This window comes from Panthera pardus, unplaced genomic scaffold (genome assembly GCF_024362965.1).
Source record: "Panthera pardus isolate Hobbes unplaced genomic scaffold, ASM2436296v1 HiC_scaffold_8, whole genome shotgun sequence".
Lineage (NCBI taxonomy): Eukaryota > Metazoa > Chordata > Mammalia > Carnivora > Felidae > Panthera > Panthera pardus.
Window position 1 is genome coordinate 133,804,629 of NW_026527013.1, and position 21,257 is coordinate 133,825,885.

The window sequence follows — 21,257 nt, forward strand, 5'->3', positions numbered from 1 at the left end:
CAAAGAGCTAATACACTTACATTGTCCCAAACACCAAAAATATTAAAATTTGGGACTTCCCCTCAACTCCTTCCCACCAACTTCTTCACTTGGCACTATCAAATCCAGTGGAATCTATCTCAGCCATCTTCTTTGAATCCGCTCTATCGTCTTCCATGCTCACTTGCCCCTGCCTCAGCTGAGTATGCAATAGTTTATTTTGGAAAGAGTCACAGTTCTTCCCCAAAGTTCTTCCTGCAAGCCACCAGTCTCTACTCTGTTCAGACCGTCTACTCACTCACTGCCTCCACACTTGTCTTCCTAAAGTACCTATTCTTAATTCCAAGTTCCCCATAGCTCCCAAAATTAAGTCCAAAACCTTTAGCAGAGATGCAAGGTACTTTTCAGCCTGACCCCACACAATAAATTAACCAGATGCCCTGCAAATTTCCAACTAGTACTCAGTACTCAAGATAATCTTTCAAGCAAATTAACTTGTTGCTTTTTTTGAACACGGTATGTTCTTTGTGCCTCGGTAACTTCATATAATACATCCCCTCCACCTTTCACCTTTCCTGCCTGATTAATGTTTATTTATCAATTAAGACTCATGTTTAAATGCTACCTTTTCTCTGAAGTCTTTTAGGAGACTCCTCAGGCATATTTAGTGATGCCTTTCTTCTGCTGGGAAGAATTATATTCATATCTTCATTATGGTATTAAACACTAATATTGTTATTATTTGTTTACACATCTGTCTCCTCCAAGAGACTATGAGATTAGTGATGATGCTTTTATCATCGTTGATATTCCAATGTATCTGTTACAATTCTTGTTATACCAGGAAACGTTTAGCTAATATTTATTAAAGTTTGGAATGTATACAGAAATTTTTAAAAATTGTGTGTCTACATACCCATTTGCTTCAGGGTAAGTGGAGACATTAACACTGAGAGGCAAATCCTTCAAAAGCCTCATTCTTAAATTTACTGCTTCACCCAGATTTGTCACAGCATATTGGAATTAGGAGAAGCTTTTGCTAGTTCAAGTTGGTAAACTGAAATCAGAACATGTTCTCTAAGTACTCTTAACTCTAAAATTATAAATCCAGAAAAAATTTAACTCACCACAGGAAATACTTGGCTGGTATTATGTATTAACAAATCATTTATTAACAAATATAAAGGGGACTTTCTGTTACTTATGAGGAAAAAAAAGAGTATCTTCTTCATTTAAAATCTAATATATCATTGTGATCTAAAACAAAAGAAAATATGCTAAGTTAAAAACTGTCCACCAGGAAATGTAAAAGCTAAATTTGTAGATTCATGGATTAATTATAGTGAATCATAATAATTTTCCAACAATATGCTCATATTAATTAGTGATGATGTCATAAATTTTTTTGTTGGCAGATACATCCTAGGTAATTAGTACAGATTTCATTATTGTGAGATAATGAAATTACATGTTTCCAGTCAGCCTCATACCCATCAATCATTTTCAATACATTTTAATAGATGTTTAATTAATGGAAATCACAAAACTAAAGACCTAACTCAATCTCATATTTGGTATTTGACTTCCATTTGTCTCTAAAGTTTGAGACAAATTTGATTGAAATATTAACAACAAATGTATGGTATATTTACCAATATGCAGTATGCTTTTTTGAAAATAATAAGAATATAGAAGCTTTTGATAAAATTCTAGTTTAAAATATATAACAAACTTTTTAGATAAAATGATAATACTAAGTATGATGAAAATATATGAAATTTTAAATAATCATGCATTATTTAGTTTTAGACTGATATTTGCAATTATAACATTTCAATTACATCATGATGTCTATTTTCTAAAATTGAAATTAGTTGTACTAACTAAATAAGGTAAATTAATAACTACAATGATAACTTCCTCTAGAGACTTAGGAGTGACCAGCAAAGAAAGATATTTTTCAAGTATCCAAGTGCAAAAAATAAAATTTACCCTGTCTTATTGAATATCCACACAAAATTAAATAACAAAGGACAAATCTTTAAAATATTTCCATATCTTGTGCACAAAAATATAAGCTGTTATTAAAACATATCCATATATGAAACAAATTTGGCTTACTAAATTAGAAGAATTCAGAATACTTGTCTTAGAAATTTCCTGAGAAACTTTCCACTTTTTCCCTCATTAGGATCTAAAGTAAATAAAAAGAATCAAAACTTCTGCCAACTGTATAATTAAAAAATATAAGAAAGAATCCAGAGTTACATGCTTGGAGAGCCAAAATCCTTGGTGTCTTTATGTGTCATGTGCCAATAACTTAGTTTCATTTAAGATAATACAGGGAATATAAACCTTCACCACAGCTTCACACATCACTCAAATGGAAATATACATACCTGCCCACACCAACCATATTCCAGCATTGTAGTGTTGAAAATATAAGGCTTTCAAAATTCTGAATATGTGTCTAAATGCTGTTGATTCATTCAGAAAGAATCTGCTATTTTCTCTTCTCAAGGAGTGGTTACGAAACACAACTTCTTACTTTGCCATCAACACTGCCACAATCCAAGCTTTGTTGTAATGTTGTAGTCTTACAGCTAAAAACCTGTTGATAATGAACCTGAACCCATTATTTTGAGTCAATGAATTGAAAGAAATAGGGCAAAGAATGAAAGCCACAGGGCCAATTACGAGCATTCTTTGATGTATTACTTGCTAGCACCCACCATATCACTTTGTGTCTTTGTCTTGATCCCCTCTGTTACTCATTAATTATTCTCGAAGGGTTAAAGTTCAGAGAGCTAATTGCACAAACCGTCTTTCTTGGTAGGGATTCTCCCTACTCTGACACTTTCCCCAACTGTGCCCAACCACCTTGTATTATGCCAATTAACCCAATTCTTGGCATTTTTGCTTGTCCTTCCAGCATCTTTTCAAATTTTGCCTAAAATATTTTCACTAGGTTGCCTACACAATAAACCAAGGCAACTTTAAGATGTGATTAAAGCTTTACTTCATGATAATATCTTTCCTGAACTTCTAAAGATAGTACAATTAAATTTTCTTCTGTACTAATTATGTCAGAAGCACAATATTATTTATAACAAATAAAATTATTTTAACCAGTCAGTTGCTGAACATTTAATAATATTAAATTATTCTTCCATTCTCCTACACTGAGCCATAGCCCATTTTAATAAAAATGACTTTTTTACCCTTTTGTCAGCTAAGATCCGAAATGAGAAGATTCAGTTTTTATATGGCATGTTAGTAAGGTTTCTATAATATATGAACTAAATTGTAGCCCAATAGTATCAGGGATATTTAATGGAATCAACTGGTGAGTCTCCAGACTTTCTGGAAATTTTCAATACTTGGCCATTATTATATTTCTGAAGTACAATTCCAAAAATAAATAATCATGCCTTGCAGTGCTTCCTGGGATGTATAAGGTATATCATGCCTAATACTTCCTTGTGTTTTTAAAATATCTTCAAGAATCCATTGCTTTCAATATATTTCAGTTTTAAGAAGCATTTGACAGTTGTTTGAAAGTATCTACATCAAGAGTTTTTCAATAATTAAGTACTTGACTTCTTTTCAGTTATTGCAGTTGTGCTTTCATTGATTAGTAATTATTGAGCAGCTACTAAATATCAAGCATTCTCTGGCTGCTGTGGATAGAGGGTGAATTAATCATCCAGGGTCTCTGCCTTCACAGAAGCTTAGTCTAATGGTGTTGTCAAAAGATCAACACATAAACTCTAGTATAAATTCTAATAAACAGAGGCTAACTTGAAGAAGGAAGAGACTCATTAACAAACAGGATGATTAACTTCAAGAAGAAAGAGAAGGCTGGCATACAAAGAGTAGGGCAGAAGGAACCGCATGTGCAAAAACTCCTCATAGGAAGCAAGCCTGGATGATTTGAGGAACTGATATAAGCCCAGTTTGCAGTATAGGGAGAGGGAAAGAATGGCTTAAAACTAGATGAAGAAGATAACAACCACATCACACAGGGTGTTTTAGAATTTGGCTGATTTTTGCACTACTGAGAAGAACACACCAAAGAGGTTTAAAATCAGAGAGAAATGAAACCAGGGATCAGTTTCTAAGTAGAAATTTCATAAATCTTCTAATTACTTCTGTGGTAGAGAGAGTTTTTTGCGTATGCTGATGAAACTTTACTTAAAAGTCTAATTATAGAACTACTTTGACCACGTGGAATGCATTTATTACTCTCTATTAAGCAGATGATAGAATGCTATACTCCACAAAGTAATTATATCAAAGGAACAGGCCCATAACTTCTTGGTTTAAATAAAAATATGTTTCAAATCCCAAAGTATGTCATTGTTGAATAAGATTTTTTAAAAGTTTGTTTATAGATTTCATTAAATGTCACAAGAATAAAATAAACCCAAGATGAAGCTAAAATGAAATAATTAGTTCCAGTGAAGTTAGACCAATCATTCACTCAAAGTTACATAGATATCACCTTTAGCTGGAACTGTGTATTAAACATATTTGGTTAGTTCATTCACAGTGTTATCGATGACAGAACTTTTCAGATTGACCTTTTGATAAAGCTAACACAAAAATAACCAACCATGATTCCAAAGTTATTAAATGTATCCTTTTAACCTCTCTTTCATAAGATGCTCTAACATTAACATTCAGATGGCAAAAATAGTCCCATGAATTAATTGACTCTTACATAACATCTGCAAAAATACATCTTGCAAAGCCTGTAGCTTGCCTATTCCTCATTTTTAGAATGACAATTATTCTTTTTTAAATTTAACTTCTTTCACACATGATTTATTAAGATATTAAGCTATTTTCCTTAATAAAAATTAAAGGTAAATGATAGTTTAAAAAAGTAGCTTGATTCTAATAATTTTCCTCTCTTAACTCAAATTCCACCATTAATGAGGAGTGCTCTGGATTGATGTTAGCCCCCTGCCCCAGGATTCAAAAGACTTATTTGCTTTATTACAATCCCCTTCATTCCCCCAGCCCAGTTTGTCAAACTAAATATTTATCTGTCTCTATTTCTAGCTATCGAATAATGGGCACTTTCCTAAAATAATGACACTATATTGAGGACCAGGGAATCTGAGAAGAGCCACTCCAAATGACCATTCAATTGTTCTTGTACTAATTTTTTAGAATCTTGAATATTTCTTTACCATTACCTTCCCCACTGTTTCCCAAATTATAATGCTCCAAGATACGGCATTTCTCTCAATGAATTGTTTATTTTGCACCAAATGCAAAGTGGCACTGTACTTTGAGACAGTTGGATCTTACTGTTAGGAATCAGATCCTAGAATAATGGTTACTTGGCATTTAACAGGAAAGAGAAAAAGTAGAATGTTCTGCCATTCATGATTTTAAACTTCCCTCCCTTATCTGTGCTACTAGTAAACTGCTTGCACTAAAACAGAATGGAAATTACACAATTATGTAATTTCTGCTCCCACATTTGTTTCACCATATCTCACAAAATTATTCTTCTAAAATATTCCCTTCTGGATCTATAGGTGAGATAGTTCTAAATCTGCCAAATTTGTCAAAGTTGCGAAGTGACATCCTTAAAGCAGCAACAGTAATAAGTGAGATGTTTTCCTTTGGTAAATTTATTAACTCTCTGACTTAATCTGCCACTATCTGGACTGTTACTGGGACTTTTATGGCAAAATTGTTTGAAACATGACCCACAATTAGTTGGAGGTCAAGGAAGAAAAGATATCTCAGCCAATATTAAAAACTTCCAACTAAGCTCACATGCCACCAATTCACAAACTTGGGTCCAAAACTTTATTCCAAAGAAACTCTGCTTAAAATACATTTATTTTGAATACATGATATTAAAAATGGTGTTAAATATTTTACTAGACCATTTCATAGATTCAACAAAATTATTTCTCTTTCAAGAAAGTGTTTCAGGTGAAAATTAAAAAATAAAATTTGCTGCATTTAATATTTGGGTTCCTAAAACATGTAACCTACCAAAATAGAATGTCTAGGATACTAGGAGATATTGACTAGTATTGCCTGGGATATATCTGCCTTACTTTCCATATCTAAATTGAAAATGTATATAATAAAAGACCATCATTTTATATTCCTTTACTACTTCTCCAAAGCACATAAGGTTTTGACACAAGAGCTATAAGATTGCTCACAAATTGAACTTCAAATATTATCAGATATATCTCCTTTTCTACAAATTCTGTACTCAGCAAATTGGAAAGCTACCTTGCACTGTTTATCTTTTCTTAACATCACCCTTTATAATCTAGTAATGGTTTCAGTGGTGGGTAAGGTAGAAAGTATCTTTGAGAACAATTTAAGTTCCTTCCCAATGAAAGAAAAAAATAACCTTTCAGTATTCATGAAAAAACGATTTTCCAACTTGTAATTAAATGCCTCCAGTAACAGGAATTCCAAACCCATTCTGCTGTTGGATCAATCTAGTAGCTTAAGTGTTTATTTTTTTTTTAACGTTTATTTATTTTTGAGGCAGAGAGAGACACAGCATGAACGGGGGGGGGGGGGGGGGGTGCAGAGAGAGAGGGAGACACAGAATAGGAAGCAAGCTCCAGGCTCTGAGCCATCAGCCCAGAGCCCCACACGGGGCTTGAACTCACGGACCGCGAGATCGTGACCTGAGCTGAAGTCGGACGTTTAACCGACTGAGCCACCCAGGCGCCCCTTAAGTGTTTATTTTTTATCTTAAACTGTAAATCACCACATTCTAACTCCTACATGTTAATTTCTGTAGGTCATTCTTCTTTCTGGAATAACGTGGACTAAGATTATTTCTCCATATAACAATCCTTCAGAAAATACTATCACAATTCCCTGAAATCCAGTCTCTGAGATAAACTTGTAACATACTTCTTCATCCTTCTTTGTATGACTTTGTTGTCAAGCTCTTCATGATATCTCACATTTCAGAGCTCTTGCACCTGCTGTTCCTTCTACTTGGACCACAATTTCCTGACCCCTTACTAATCCAGGCTATCTGTTTCTCACTCATTCATCAGATCTTAACCTAGGAATAACTTTCTTCCGGGAGCTTTCTCTAAACACTCAAAGAATGGGTTAGATAACCACACCCCTCCACCTTTAGTGTTGCTATAGAAATGTGTGCTGACCCACTATGGGACATTTCATAGTGTATTGTAATTCTACTTATTTTTCCTCTGTGTTTCCAATTCGACTGACAGCTCTCTTTCAACAGGAACTCACTTAATCACTGATACATCTCCAAAACTGAGCACATAGAAGTCAGCTAAATATTTGTGAAATATTTGGAAAACCAAAGAATGTGGCAAGATGATGAACATCTGTGTTCCTCAGCTTCTTTATACATAAAATGCAAAAGAGAATGGTATCCACCTCTTGAGGTTACTATAAATATCAACTGATGGGGCGCCTAGGTGGCTCAGTCGGTTAAGCATCTGACCTTGGCTCAGGTCATGATCTCACAGTTCATGGGTTCGAGTCCCAAGTCAGGCTCTGTGCTGACAGCTCAGATCCTGGAGACTGCTTTGGATTCTGTGTCTCCCTCTCTCTCTGCCCCTCCACTGCTCATGATCTCTCTCTCTCTGTCTCTCAAAAATGAATAAATGTTAAAAAAAATTTTTTTAAATATCAACTTAGTCAGTATATATGAAAATCTAGGAAAAGTCCTTAGTATATAAGAAGGTTTCAATAAAACTTGATCATTATTTTTTGTGTCAACTAAAGCCCTTATTTTTTCACACAAGCTAATGTTAAACTATGCCTATGCAATTTTGTACTTACAGTGTTGATTTTTTAAATATAAATGAAGAGTTTAACATTTATATTTATTACTTTTCAATTGTTCCAGATAGCTGGAACAATTTATTGCTTGTCAATTGTTCCAGATAACTGAAATATATATCCATTTAACATCACCATCAAGGATATAAATAATAGACATACATATATATGTATATATAGTGTATGTATATATAATATATAAGCTTTATATGTATGAAATATATATATATATACACACATATTATACATATACATACACGAAAACAGAGACAGAGAGACAGAGGTGGGTGTGGGAAGAGAGGGACAAAACAGGACATATAGAGAGCGAAATGTATTAATTAAGTACAAGAACTTTTGACATAGTCAATCATGGGTCCAAGTATCAGTTCTTTTACGTAATGATTGTACAAATTTGAAAAAGTTGTTCACTGTCTTATATTTTAATCTTTTCATGTATACTAACCTGTGGAATCTAAAAACCAAAACAAACAGACTCAAATACAGCGAACTGGTGGTTGCCAATGGGGACATGAATGAGGGGATAATTGAATTAAATAAAGGGCATTAAAATGTACAGACTTCCAGTTATAAAAAAAGCAAGTCACAGAGATTAAAAGTACAGCATAGGAAATATAGTCAATAATATTATAATAACACTATAGTTGGTGACTACACTTATAATGGTGAGCACTGAGCAGTGTATAGAATTGTTGAATCAATATGTTGTACATCTGAAAGTAATATAACATTGTATATTTTTTAAAAATCTCTTCATCTATAAATATTTCGCCAACTATAAATTCACCACAATTCATTGTCACTAAGTCAATATTTCACTATAACGTTGGTATGTATTTGTTTAAATCTATAGTAACTGGAAACAATATCTATCTTATGACCTATAATTACTCCATATTATTTATCATAAGAAACATTTGATGAATAATGAGCATAATGCTTGGACCTGAAAATATGGTGCATAAAAAATAGTAAAGAACTAACAATGAAAAAGTGGAAATAGACCAGATCATTTAAGGCCTTGAATGTAAGGATAAAGAGTATATATTTAATTGGAAAAGTAGCCAATGAATGCTTTTTAGTGCAAGAATGACACAAGTGGAGCTCTACTTCAGAAATTTAATGTGTTAGAAAATGCAAAATGATGGGAAGGGGTTGACCCTTGAGCAAGAGGACCATTTAAAAATTTTTACAGTGGCATGAGCAAGAGGTTAGCCAAAGTGCTTACTGAATGACCATGATGCACAAATAATCATCGGCACTGATGGGGGTACAATGATGAAATATTCAATAGTCTCATAGGCTAAAAAACATAAATAAGTGAATTAAAATATATAAATATATATTTTTAAACTCTGATAAAGGTAGATATGACTAGTCTTAAAACATAAATTTGAATAATGATTTAGGAAAAGAGATATTAATTCCCACTGAGGGTGGAAAGACTAAGAAAATTATCTCTGAGGAAGGATCATTGAAGTTGGGCCTTAAGAACAGGTAGATGTCAATCATTAGCTATGGGAGTAAAATGCACACAAATAGGAAAATTTGAAGAAGCTGATTTTAAAATAAGGGATAAATTCTGTCCTTCTGCCAGTATTCCTGGAACTTCTCCTCTGTCCAGAAGCCAAGGGTGTCAAAGTTTGAGAAGAGGTCCCTAACCACAGAGATCCAGCATGACTTCTCCCAGATACAAACTGACAGCTGCTATCTAGGATATTGGTCTCTAAGTGAGGTCTTACCAGTGGGGTGAAAGTAGGAAATACTAGAATTTTACTATTGCTTATTTTTTCACAAATACAAAACTATTTTTATCAGAAAATATATTAGTACAATATCATGAGTATAAATTTCTAAATGTAATAGGCATACGTAATTTGCAGGTGCTAAAAAATGTTTTACCAATAGAATCATGCCATGTTAAAAACTGGAGAAGCTGTTCTGGAGATCTATACTAGAATCAAGAGTGATATCTTTTCTGAAATCTCATGGTTAGACTACACAGAACTTTTAATTGTTGAAAACTTATTAAATAATGTAAGATCCTAAAAAGCAAATATTGTGTAAATGGTGAAATAAGTTGTTGTTGTCTTTCACATAAAAATTTAGGATTTTTCCCCAATTAGGTCATCACAAATAGATTTTTAATATAAGCAATTCATAAACATTTATAGTATCACTGCCATTAAAAATTCATCATTCTTTATAAAATCTTCCTATGGGAGAATAAGAACAGAGACTCAAGACCCTACATAAACAAAGATATTTGGCTTTCAATAAATATCAAAATTAGGTTGCACTCTAAACATTTTAGACATGAAATTTTGAAATAATAATAAGAACTAATCACTTAACCCAATTTACAAAATCATCCAAAATTGAAACTGTGCCAAGTTCCAAACTGCTCTTTTTATAAACACATGCCTGTTTTAGATGCGTAGAGAAAAAATTGTCCAGTTGGAAAGAACATTGAAAAAAGAATTTCATAACTACGCTGAAAAAAAAAAGAAAAAAAAAAAGCAATTGGACACATTTATTCATACCCTTAACCATTAAGCTAAACTGGTCCAAATGAATTTCTAAAACAAAATAGCTTCTAGACTAGAATCTTGATGCCAAGTTTAGCCCGGAGCAAATTTTTTTATTGACAGTGTTTGCTCTGGAAAGTGGTATTTTAATGGAAACACTGTAAAACCTCAATCTCCAGTAGAGCTACTGGATGCCCCATAAAGAAATATTTAAACTCTTAAACACAGGGGCCCTTTTTTTTTTTTTAACCGGCTAATTGTCCTTTCAGAGATCAGATCTCATCCCAATGTCTCCAATGAATTGCCCTGTGAACTCAGAAAGCATTCTTTCACATTGCCCTAAGGTTCAAGTGGAAAGAATAAATGGCAGAAGTTAGGCGTTACTGTTTGGTTCTTATATTTTTCTTTTCTTAATAGTAGTTACAACTTGAACTTCACCTAACTGACAAAGCCTGCAGACTCCATTCAATTAGCTTTAATAGGATTAAAACACTGCCTTGGAACTGCAAATTTAAACAGACAAAAATCTTGACAAATACATCTTCCATGTATCTTATCATTTCTAAAATAAATATGTTACCTGAGGCAAAATAAGCATAATCAGGTGTTTTAGCATTTTATTTTTCAACTAAAGAATTATTTCCTATTATGGTAAGGTTTTAAAACCCATAGCTTAAAAAGAAAGATTGATGTGTGTGTGTATAAATTAAAGTTTACTCAATATACATTCTTCCTTGATAGTATTCTTCTAATTGACTTCAAATCAGGGCCATGACTGAAGGAGAGACTCAACACATTAATAAATTTAATTAATTTGTTTAAGTTGGAAAATCTCCACCAAAAACACAAGATAGATGTCTGTGATCATCACTGCTGCTCCCTTACGGCAGCCCACCCTCACTTTTTTTTTTTAATGTAGAAAATGTAGGTCACCTCAGAAGTCAGTGAGTAATTGTCAGATTACTCTAATTGTCAGATCTCTAATCTTGTGTCGAAAAAGTATACTATAGAATGAATATGATCATTACCAGAAAGCCAGTCAATGTCTTTTGGCTCTACAACAACAAGACAAGTTGAATTAATAAACAGCTCCAACAAATGCCCTTACAGCAATTTAAGCCTTTCCTAAAATAGAATAGATTAACCATTCCTAGCAAAGGTAAAAGAATTTGCATTCCTTTCATTGGCTTCTGTATTCAACCAATTAACATTTACTGAGTATCTATTGAGTTAACACATCAGCAGACTGAATACTTTGAAGTTTCAAAGAAAGCAGTGGTCTTGGGCCTTGTCCTCAAGGGAAAGTTTCCTAGTAAGAGGCAAGACGTGACATCCATGAAACCATGGTAAGACACATGAAGTCTGCAGTGTCGTCTACAGAAGTATATGCTTGAAAAGCGGAAAGTAGAAAAACCTACAGGTACAGCTCATAGGTGAGGCCATCATTTTTGTGTTTAAAGCAAAAAAAAATTTCCCAGGGACACACAATGAGGAAGAGAGATTATAAAGGCACAGGGCAACAAAATGGGCAAGATAGGGCTTTAGGACAAAAAAATGAAAAATGCAGAATTTGAGGTTTTAAATTCTAAAGATTAAATTTACCTAATTTACAATATAATATATGACTTACCCCATTAGATAGTTTTAGATGGAATTTGCTCGTTTTGCTTTTTTTTTTGTTTAATTTTATTACTTTGTCATTGTGCTCTTACCAAATGCATATTGCCTTTGTAACTTCAAGGCCCATACTTTTTTTTTCTCACATCTGTTTATGGCTAAAATAATCTCTTGCTTTTTATAGAAATATTTCTGCTTCCTTTCCAACTATATGACTTCATTGATTTCTGATGCCTTGGTAGTGAAAAAAGATCTAAGAGGATGTTAGAAAAATATATTCATAGGTGGATATACCTTAGAGAAAATGCAAGCTTTAAAAGTTTGTATAGATATAACCCCCCCCCCAGAAAAAAATCAGTATCAGAAATTTGGTTATGTTCACTTTTCTTGTATTCCTGAGATAGAACTTTTCAAAGGCAGTTTGTAAAAACATTGTACATAGGGTTTTGTTGTTGTTTTGTTTCATTTTCTATTTTTCCCCAGGCTGTACAAATTGATAGACTTTATTATAAAAGTGAGTTGAGTTTATAAAAACAAACACCACAAGAACGCTTTAAAAGCATTAGGGACAAATATCAAAACCACTGAGACAGTTTGAAGACCAAGAAAATAATATGTAAGGTAGTTTTAATACATTAAGAAGGTAGAAAAGGACATAAATAATCTTGATTTCTGAGTGTGAAATCATAAACACTACAAAGAATTTGCCCCTAGCATCTGGTAACCTGAAAAGTTTTATAAAAATCAGAACTAGTTTGAAGTCAGGTGGGTAAGACCAACTGCTGTTAATATGATTACTTTTTCTCATTATGCCTAGGTCTAGACTAGACTTCAGGTTTTAGCTTCCCATAAGCACTAACACATAATAACAAAAGTATTTAAAAATTAAAAATTAGAGTACAGTTTTTGTTGGAACATAGTACCTTTACAGATTACCAAACTTGTGGTTGGTTTTCCTTTACTCTTATTTTTTTATTCTGTGGTCAATCTACTGTTCATTATTACAATAGCACAGTATTATAGAATGAGCTCACCACACCTAACCTTTATGCTGTAAATTGAAGTTAAATTGCTAACTCCCATCAGATGCTAATTAAACTATCACTGATTTTATGTAGCACATTGTGCTTTAAATATATATGGCTGAGATACGCAGCAGATGAATTGCTACTTATAGATACTAATAATGAGGATGTTGGTTATTTTTTCAACTTTAATTAACAGGTGTAATACCCACTTGCAAAGATATCATTAAAATGGTATCCAAGATTTACAGAATTTATAATACAGAGTTTGTTACTTATTCCTTTTAGAGTTTGACCTTTTCAAAATGCTGTCTAATATTTGGCCATAAAACCACTGAATTTTCAAAACTTTGTTGCCTTAGCTCACCTTAAAACCTACCTTCTCTATGAAGTGCTTCTGCTTTATTGAAAATGGAAAACGTTTCACTCATGCTACTATACCAACTGCAAAAACAAAACTAAAGTAAATGTGTGACTTCTGGTTTCTGGTCCAGAATGTAAAGAGCTTAAAAGTAGCTACTTCATCCTACAATCAAGTTAAAAACTAAACAGACTAAAAACTCAACAACTCTTCTGAGATCTGTCAAAATAGTGAGGTCACAGGGAAAATTGTTGCCCCCTTCCAAACTGGAGAGACAGACAAACAGATACAGAGAACCACAACTTACCCAAGCAGAAATCCAGGAGCAGAAAACTTCTTGGGAACCAGTAGCATGGGAGGAAAACCTAAACTGTAATGATAAATTGCTGGAGGCCCAGTGAGGACAAGACTAAGAGTTAAGAGATCTAGAAGTACCCAGACATATGGAGCCTCCCACTTTTATCAGTTTTATCTCCAGGAGTTCTACCAGGCTCTCACAATGAATAATCAGAGAAAAATTCCCTTCTATTTCTAACAAAAGGTAGGGGAAAATAACCATTTGAAATACACCAGAGCACTGTTTTTCTTAACAAGACCTTCTCTCAGGAGAAACTATTTTACCAGATCCTACCCTACTTGGGAAATGGAAATACCCAATGTCAGCCCCATGTAGACATCTTGTCCCACCTATGGTATGTGAAAATGGGAATTGAGAAGGTGTGAAGTTCACAGTCCAAAGGCATGGATGGGCTCACCGAAAGACTGGGACCTAATCAGGATTATAGAATGTTTCCCTTCCCCCCCCATAACTTACCACTATATTACTAAAGGCCTATTTATAGCAGCTTCTTTCACCCAATACATCATGTCCACTTTTCAACAAAAAGATTACAAGGCATACTAAAAGGCAAAACCCCACAGTTTGAGGAGAGTAACATATAAGACCTGAGTCAGATATGGCACGGATGATTAACATGCTAAGGGGTTTAGTAGAAAAAGTATACAACATGCAAGAACAGATGACTAACATAATCTTAAAATAGAATTAGAAAGAAATGCTAAAGATCAAAAATACTGTTACAGTAGTAAGGAATACCTTTGACAGGCTCATTGATAGACCGGACGTGACTGAGGAAAGAAATTCTGAGTTTAATGATATGACAATTAGAAAATTTCAAAGCTGAAAAGGAAAGAGAAAAAGATTGGAAAAGGCAGAACAGAATATTAAAGAACTGTGGGACAACTACATGAGGTATAATATACACGTAATGGGAACACCAGAAGAAGGCAGAGAGAGAGGAACAGAAGAAATATTTGAAGCAATAATGACTGAGAATTTCCCCCAAATCAATGTCAGACACCAAACCATAGATCCAGGAAGCTTAGAGAACACCAAACAGGGAAATGCTTCAAAGATTACACTAGGCATATTATATTCAAACTTTAAAAACCCAAAGATAAAGAAAAAATGTTGAAAGAGGCCACACCGGGGAAAAAAAACACCTTATCTATCCAAGGGCAAAAGCAAACATGCAAACAAAAAGAGAGTAGAGTGAAATATTTAAAGTGTTGAAAGAAAAAAACACAATCTAGCAACCTGCAAAATTATCCTTGAAAATTGAGGAAAAATAAAGACTATTTCGAACAAGCAAAAAATAAAGGAATTTGTTGCCAGTAGACCTGTCTTAAAAGAATTATTAATAGAAGTTCTTTAGAGAGAAAGAAAATGATACTTGGATCTACATAAAGAAAGGAAAAGCATAGGAGAATAAATAAGTGAAGATAAAATAAAAGCTTGTAGTTTTCTTATTCCTAATTGATCTAACAGAAAAACAGTTTATTCAGAATAATAGTAGCAATGAACTTGATTATGTACACTTGTGTGTGTGTGTGTGTGTGTGTGTGAGAGAGAGGAGAGAGAGAGAGAGAGAGAGAGAGTATGCTTATGTACAAGTGAAATGGATGACAGCAATCATAAAAGAACAAAAGGGAGAAAATTAAGATTATTTTGTTATTATAAAGTACATTCCCTACCATGAAGTGATATAGTGGTATTTCAAAGTGGACTTGGATTTGTTGTTAAAGTATATTGTAAACTCTAGGGAAAATAATAAAAAAGTTTTTTATTATATAATGGATATGCTAAGAAGAGAAAATGGAATCACACAAAATGTTTAGTGAAAACTACAAAATGCAGAAGAAGAGTGGAAGAAAAAGATAGAAACAAAGAACAAGGAAAACAAAGAGAAAACAGTAACAAATATGGTAGATACTAATCCAACTATATCAGTAATCATTTTGAATATCAGTGGTTTATATGTACCAATCAAAAGAGATTGTCAGAGTAGATCAAAGAACAATACCCAACTACATGTTGTTTACAAGAAACTCACTTTAAATACAAAGATTATAATTATATACATATGTTTATGTATTATGTAATATATGGGTTAAAAGTAAATGAAAGACAAAAAATATAAGATATACCATACTAACACTAATTAACAGAAAGTAGGAATATCTACATCAATTTCAGACATAGTACATCTATGAGCAAAGAAAATTATCAGGGATAAAGAGAGCCATTACATAATGATAAGGAGGTCAATTCTATAAGAAAACATAATAATCCTTAATATGTATGGATTTAACTATAGAATACATGAAATAAGATGTGATACAATTTCAAGGAGAAATAGATGAATCCACTATTAGACTTGGAGACTTCAACACCTATATATCAAAAATGGACAGATGCAGCAGGCAGAAAATAACTAAGGACACACTTGAATTCAATATCATTCATCAATTGGATATAATTGACATCTATAGGCTACTTCATCCAAAAACAACAAAATGCATATTTTTTGAAGTTCTTATGGAATATTCACCAACATAGACCACACTCTGGACCATAAAACACATCTTAATAAATTTAAAAGAATAGAAATCATATATTGTATGCCCTCAGACCACAGATTTAGACTAGAAATCAATAATAGAAGACAGCATGAAATCTCAAAATATTTAGAGATTCAACATACTTGTAAATAACAGTAGGTCAAAGAAAAAAAATCAATAGAAATTTAAAAATATTTTGAACTAAATGAAAATTAACATACAACAAATGAAATGAAAATTAAGTGCTTAGAGGGATATTTATAGCACTGCATTCATATATTAGAAAAGAAGAAAGATCTAAAAGCAGTAATCTAAGGTTCCACATTAGGAAATTAGAAAAAGAAGACAAAATTAAATCCAAAGTAAACAAAAGAAAACAAATAATAAAAATTAAATCAGAAATCAATGAACTTTAAAACAAGAAATTAATACAGAAAAACAACAAAACCAAAATCTTGCTTTTTGAAAATATCGATAAAATCAATAAACCTCTAGTGAAACTAAGAATAAAAGAAAGAAGACACAAATTATCGATATCAGAAATGAAAGAGGGATGTTAGTACAGATCCCAAGGACATTAAAAAGACAATAAAGAATATTATAAACAACTCTATCCTCACATTTGCTAAAATTCATACAAGAACTAGACAATCTGAAGAGACCTGTACCTATTAAAGTAATTGAATCAATAATTAATAGCCTTTCAAAACAGAAAGGACTAGGCCCAGATAGACTCACAGGTGAATTCTACCAAATATTTAAGGAAGAAATTATCCTAATTCTCTATAATATCTTCCAGAAGACAGAAGCAGAAGGAATATATCCTAACTTATTCTATAAGGCCGGCATTACCCAAAGACATTACAAGGAAAGAAAACTACACACCAAGATTTCTCATGAACATAGATGCAAAAATCTTCAATAAATTGTAGTATTAGCAAATTGCCTCCAACAATGTATAAAAACAATTATACACCATGACCAACTGGGATTTAACCTAGGTATGCAAGACTGGTTCTACACTTAAAAATCAATTAATATAATCCGTTACTTCAACAGGCTAAAGAAGAAAAAATCACATAATCATATCAATAGATACAGAAAAGCATTTGACAAAATCCAACGCCCGTTTATGGTAAAAACTCTCAGCAAAGTAGAAATAGAGGAGAACTTCCTCAACTTGATAAAGAATATTTACAAAAATTCCAACATCTAATATTAAACTGAACTGTGTGAAACAAATCTTTCTCACTAAGGTCAAGAACAAAGCAAAGAGGGTCACCTGGGTGGCTTAGTCAGTTGAGTGACCCACTCTTGATTTTGGCTCAGGTCATGATCCAAGGGTTGTGGGATCAAGCCCTGCATTGGGCTCCACACTGAGCATGGAGCCTGCTTGGGATTCTCTCTCTCTCTCTTTCTGCTCCTTTCCCCCTCTACCCTTCTTCTTCTCTCCTCCTCTCCTCCCTTGTTAGCTTTCTCTCTCTCTCAAAATAAATAAATAAACATTTAAAAAAAAACAAAGAAAAGAACAAAGATATTGCCTCTCACCAATGCCTTCCAGCATCTTCTTAAAAGTCCTAACTAATGCAATAAAACAAAGCAAAACAAAGAGGTAATAAAATATACATAGTGGAAAGGAAGAAATAAAACTGCCTTTGTTCATACATGACATGATCCTCTATGTAGAAAATTAGAAAGAAAGAGTATGTTTAGTTTTATTTAAAAACAAACAAAAAACAAACAAACAAACACCAAACTGTCTTCCTAAGGGGCTGTCCCAATTTGCATTTCCACCAGCAGTAAATAAGAATTTCTGTTGCTTCACATCCTTGTCAGCATTTGGTATTGTATTAGTGTTTTAGATTTTGGACATTATAATATGTTTGTCATAGTATCTCATTTTGGTTTTAATTTGAAATTCCCTAATGGCATATGATATTGAACATCTTTTCATACACTTAAATGACATTTGTATATCTTCTTTAGTGAGGTATTTGCTCAGATCTTTTGCCCAATTTTTAATTGGGTCATTTCTTAATTGTTATTTTATGAGTTATTTTTTCTTGATTTTTTAAAATTATGCTTGTTAGTTGAAGCAAAAATTATAATGCCATCTGATGTGAGCTCAAAATATGTAGAAAAAATTAAGAAAATTATATTTTAAATGTTGGCAGGGTAAAAAGACCAAAATGGAGGTCAATATTCTACACTTTATTCAAAGCACTAAAATGTCAATTCTAGCATATTCTGTGACATATGTATCTAGTGACAGTAAATATATGTATACTGTAATATACTATAGCAATCATCAAAATGATATATTGATATATAGTCAAAAACATGGTAAATAAGTCAAATGAAATTCTGAAAAAAATCTTTCAATAACCTACTGGAAGGAAAGAAAAAGAAAACAAAAGAGTAAGAAACAGAGGGAACAAATCGCAAACAAATAAAATACAAGGCTTACTCCCTAAAATATCAATAATTGCATTAATTTTAATTGTTTCAACTATATCAATTAAAAGACAGAAAAGCAGAATGGATAAAAAACATATTTCTAAAAAATGATATATGCAGATTGAAAGGATTAAAAAAAGATATACCATGCAAACCTTAACTTAAAAAAAAAAAAGAGTAGCTCTTTTAATATCATATAAAATGAACTTCTGAGAAGAAACTTACCAACAACAAAGAATATTACATAATAAAAGGGTCAGTCTACCAAGAAGACATAGTGATCCTACATGTATATATATAAAACAACACAGCATGGGGTGCCTGGGTGGCTCAGTCGGTTAAGTGTTCAACTTCAGCTCAGGTCATGATCTCACAGCTTGTGAGTTCAAGTCCTGAGTCAGGCTCTGTGCTGGCAGCTCAGAGTCTGGAGCCTGATTTGGATTATGTGTCTCCCTCTCTCTGCCCCTTCCCCAGCTCACACTCTGTCTGTCTCTCTCAAAAATAAATAATCATTAAAAAAAATTATTTTAAATAAAGCAACACAGCATCAAAATACATGAAACAATAACTGATAGAACTGAAAGGAAAAACAGACAAATCCACAGCTTTAACTGGGGATTTCAACACTCTATAACTGTTAAATTAAATTTATAATTTGAAATTTACAAAAACGAAATCTCTAGACCCAGATGGATTCAATGGTGGAATCTACCAAACATTTTTAAATAAGGGTTGATACCACCTCAACATAATCTCTACCAGAAAAATAGAAGAGAAACTAACATTTTCCAATTCACTGTGTGAGGTCAGTGTTATCCTAATATCAAAGTCACACAAAAACAATACAAAAAAAATGAAAAGAAAAAAAAACTATAGGTCAATATCTTTCAAGGGCTTAAATGCAAAAGTCCTCAACAAAATATCAGTGAATTGAATAAACAGAGTATACATTGCAATATACAAACAGAGTTCTTAAACATGACAGCAAAAACACAATCCATAAAGGGAATGATTAATAAATTGGATGCTATCCAAATTAAAAAAGTTTGCTCTGTCAAAGATCTTTTTAAAAAGATAAAAAGACAAACTATAGGCTGGGATAAAATTTGACAAAGGACTTGTATTTAAAATGTATAGAAAGAGGAATTAGTTTTATTGATCTTTACATTATTTACACAATTCTCTTGTAGATTTACAGAATTTAGCACAATATTCCAGTAATGGATGTATTGTGTTAAGGAATCAGAAAGATAAGTTTCTACCAGCAATATGGCAGCAATATGTGGTAGATTATTACAGTTGAAGCACCAAAAAAAAAAAAAAAAAAGAAAGAAAGAAAGAAAGAAAGAAAAGAAAAACCTCTCTGTATCTGCTCCATTTTATGGTCTCCTACATCGACTCTGGCCTTAACCATGAGTCTGGCCCAATAGGACAATATGCAAGCAGAAATATAAAATAATTTCCTCATTAAGGCTAGCCCCCTTTCTTCTTGCTTTTAGAATACTGCTACATACGAAGAAATCAAGTTATTCTACAGACAAATGGCCAGCAGACAGTCAACACCAAAACCAGACTTCTGGGGGAGGCTATCTTAGACCATCAATCCCCAGGATAATCACGATAGTAAGTCAACTGAACAGCAAAAGAAGAACCACTAAAATGAATCTAGCCTATATTGCTAACCTACAGAATTATAAAGAGGTAAAAGAGTAGTTTACTACTTATACCAAATGTTTAAGTCTTACTTAAACATAATTAAATGGGTTGCCCCAATTATGTAATTGAGTAGATTAATTTTAATTCTAATTTTAAAAGACTTTCACAATTATACCATTCTAACTTTTTTCAATCTGAGTTTGTCATGGTATTCTGAAATCACTGAAGAGGGTAACACCACCAATGTAGATTGTTTGGGAAATTGAATTAAGTGTGAATTTATTCAGAACCTACCTTGCATATTGCATTTTCAACTTGCCAATGATGGCTCTAATAATGAATAGAGCCATTATTGCTCCCAATTTTTGGCTCTAAATTCTGCCTGCCTTCTTACCATCAAACAGCTAAAAATCAACAAATTCAGAGTTTACTCAGAATGAATTAATATTTTACCAAATACACTTTTATACAAAGATTCAAATCTTGAACCATTATGGAATTTTCTTGCCAACAGTTTGAAATAATGTAAAGAAGAAGAACCAATTGCCAAACATGGGGATCAACACTCTTAAAAGATTAAAATGTTCATCTGTCATTGTAATTTTGCCAAATAATAAGTTATTAAGAGTGATTTGTGGAATTTACTATTCAAGCTATTATTTAGGTCAATCTGGTAAGCACATTAATATGAAAAACATCTCTTTTTTCACCATCTTAGCTACAATAAACTTAAAATATGCCAATCTTCACGCTTTAGGGCATAATTTGGTTACCAGCTGGGGTCAGGAAGAAATTTTCCCCATAGTGTAGTATTGCCAATTACCATAGGTGTAGAGAGAACAAGAGAAAGAGTCAGGGGGTTACAGGGCCCTCCAAAGCATCTGGTATTGG

At 32.8% G+C, this 21,257-nt stretch overlaps 1 protein-coding gene across 4 annotated transcripts in view; it reads right to left on the bottom strand.

Moving 5' to 3' along the window:
* Positions 1–21,257, bottom strand: part of TFEC (transcription factor EC) — a 188,551-nt gene that overhangs the window by 108,356 nt on the left and 58,938 nt on the right. Inside the window, exon 1 of one of the 4 annotated variants that reach the window (XM_019418065.2) lies at positions 13,660–13,748. The exons of the other annotated variants lie outside the window; for them this stretch is intronic. The gene's annotated coding sequence lies outside the window, so the exon portion shown is untranslated. Of the gene's footprint in view, positions 1–13,659; positions 13,749–21,257 lie in introns of those variants that run through there. 4 annotated transcript variants of the gene reach the window in all.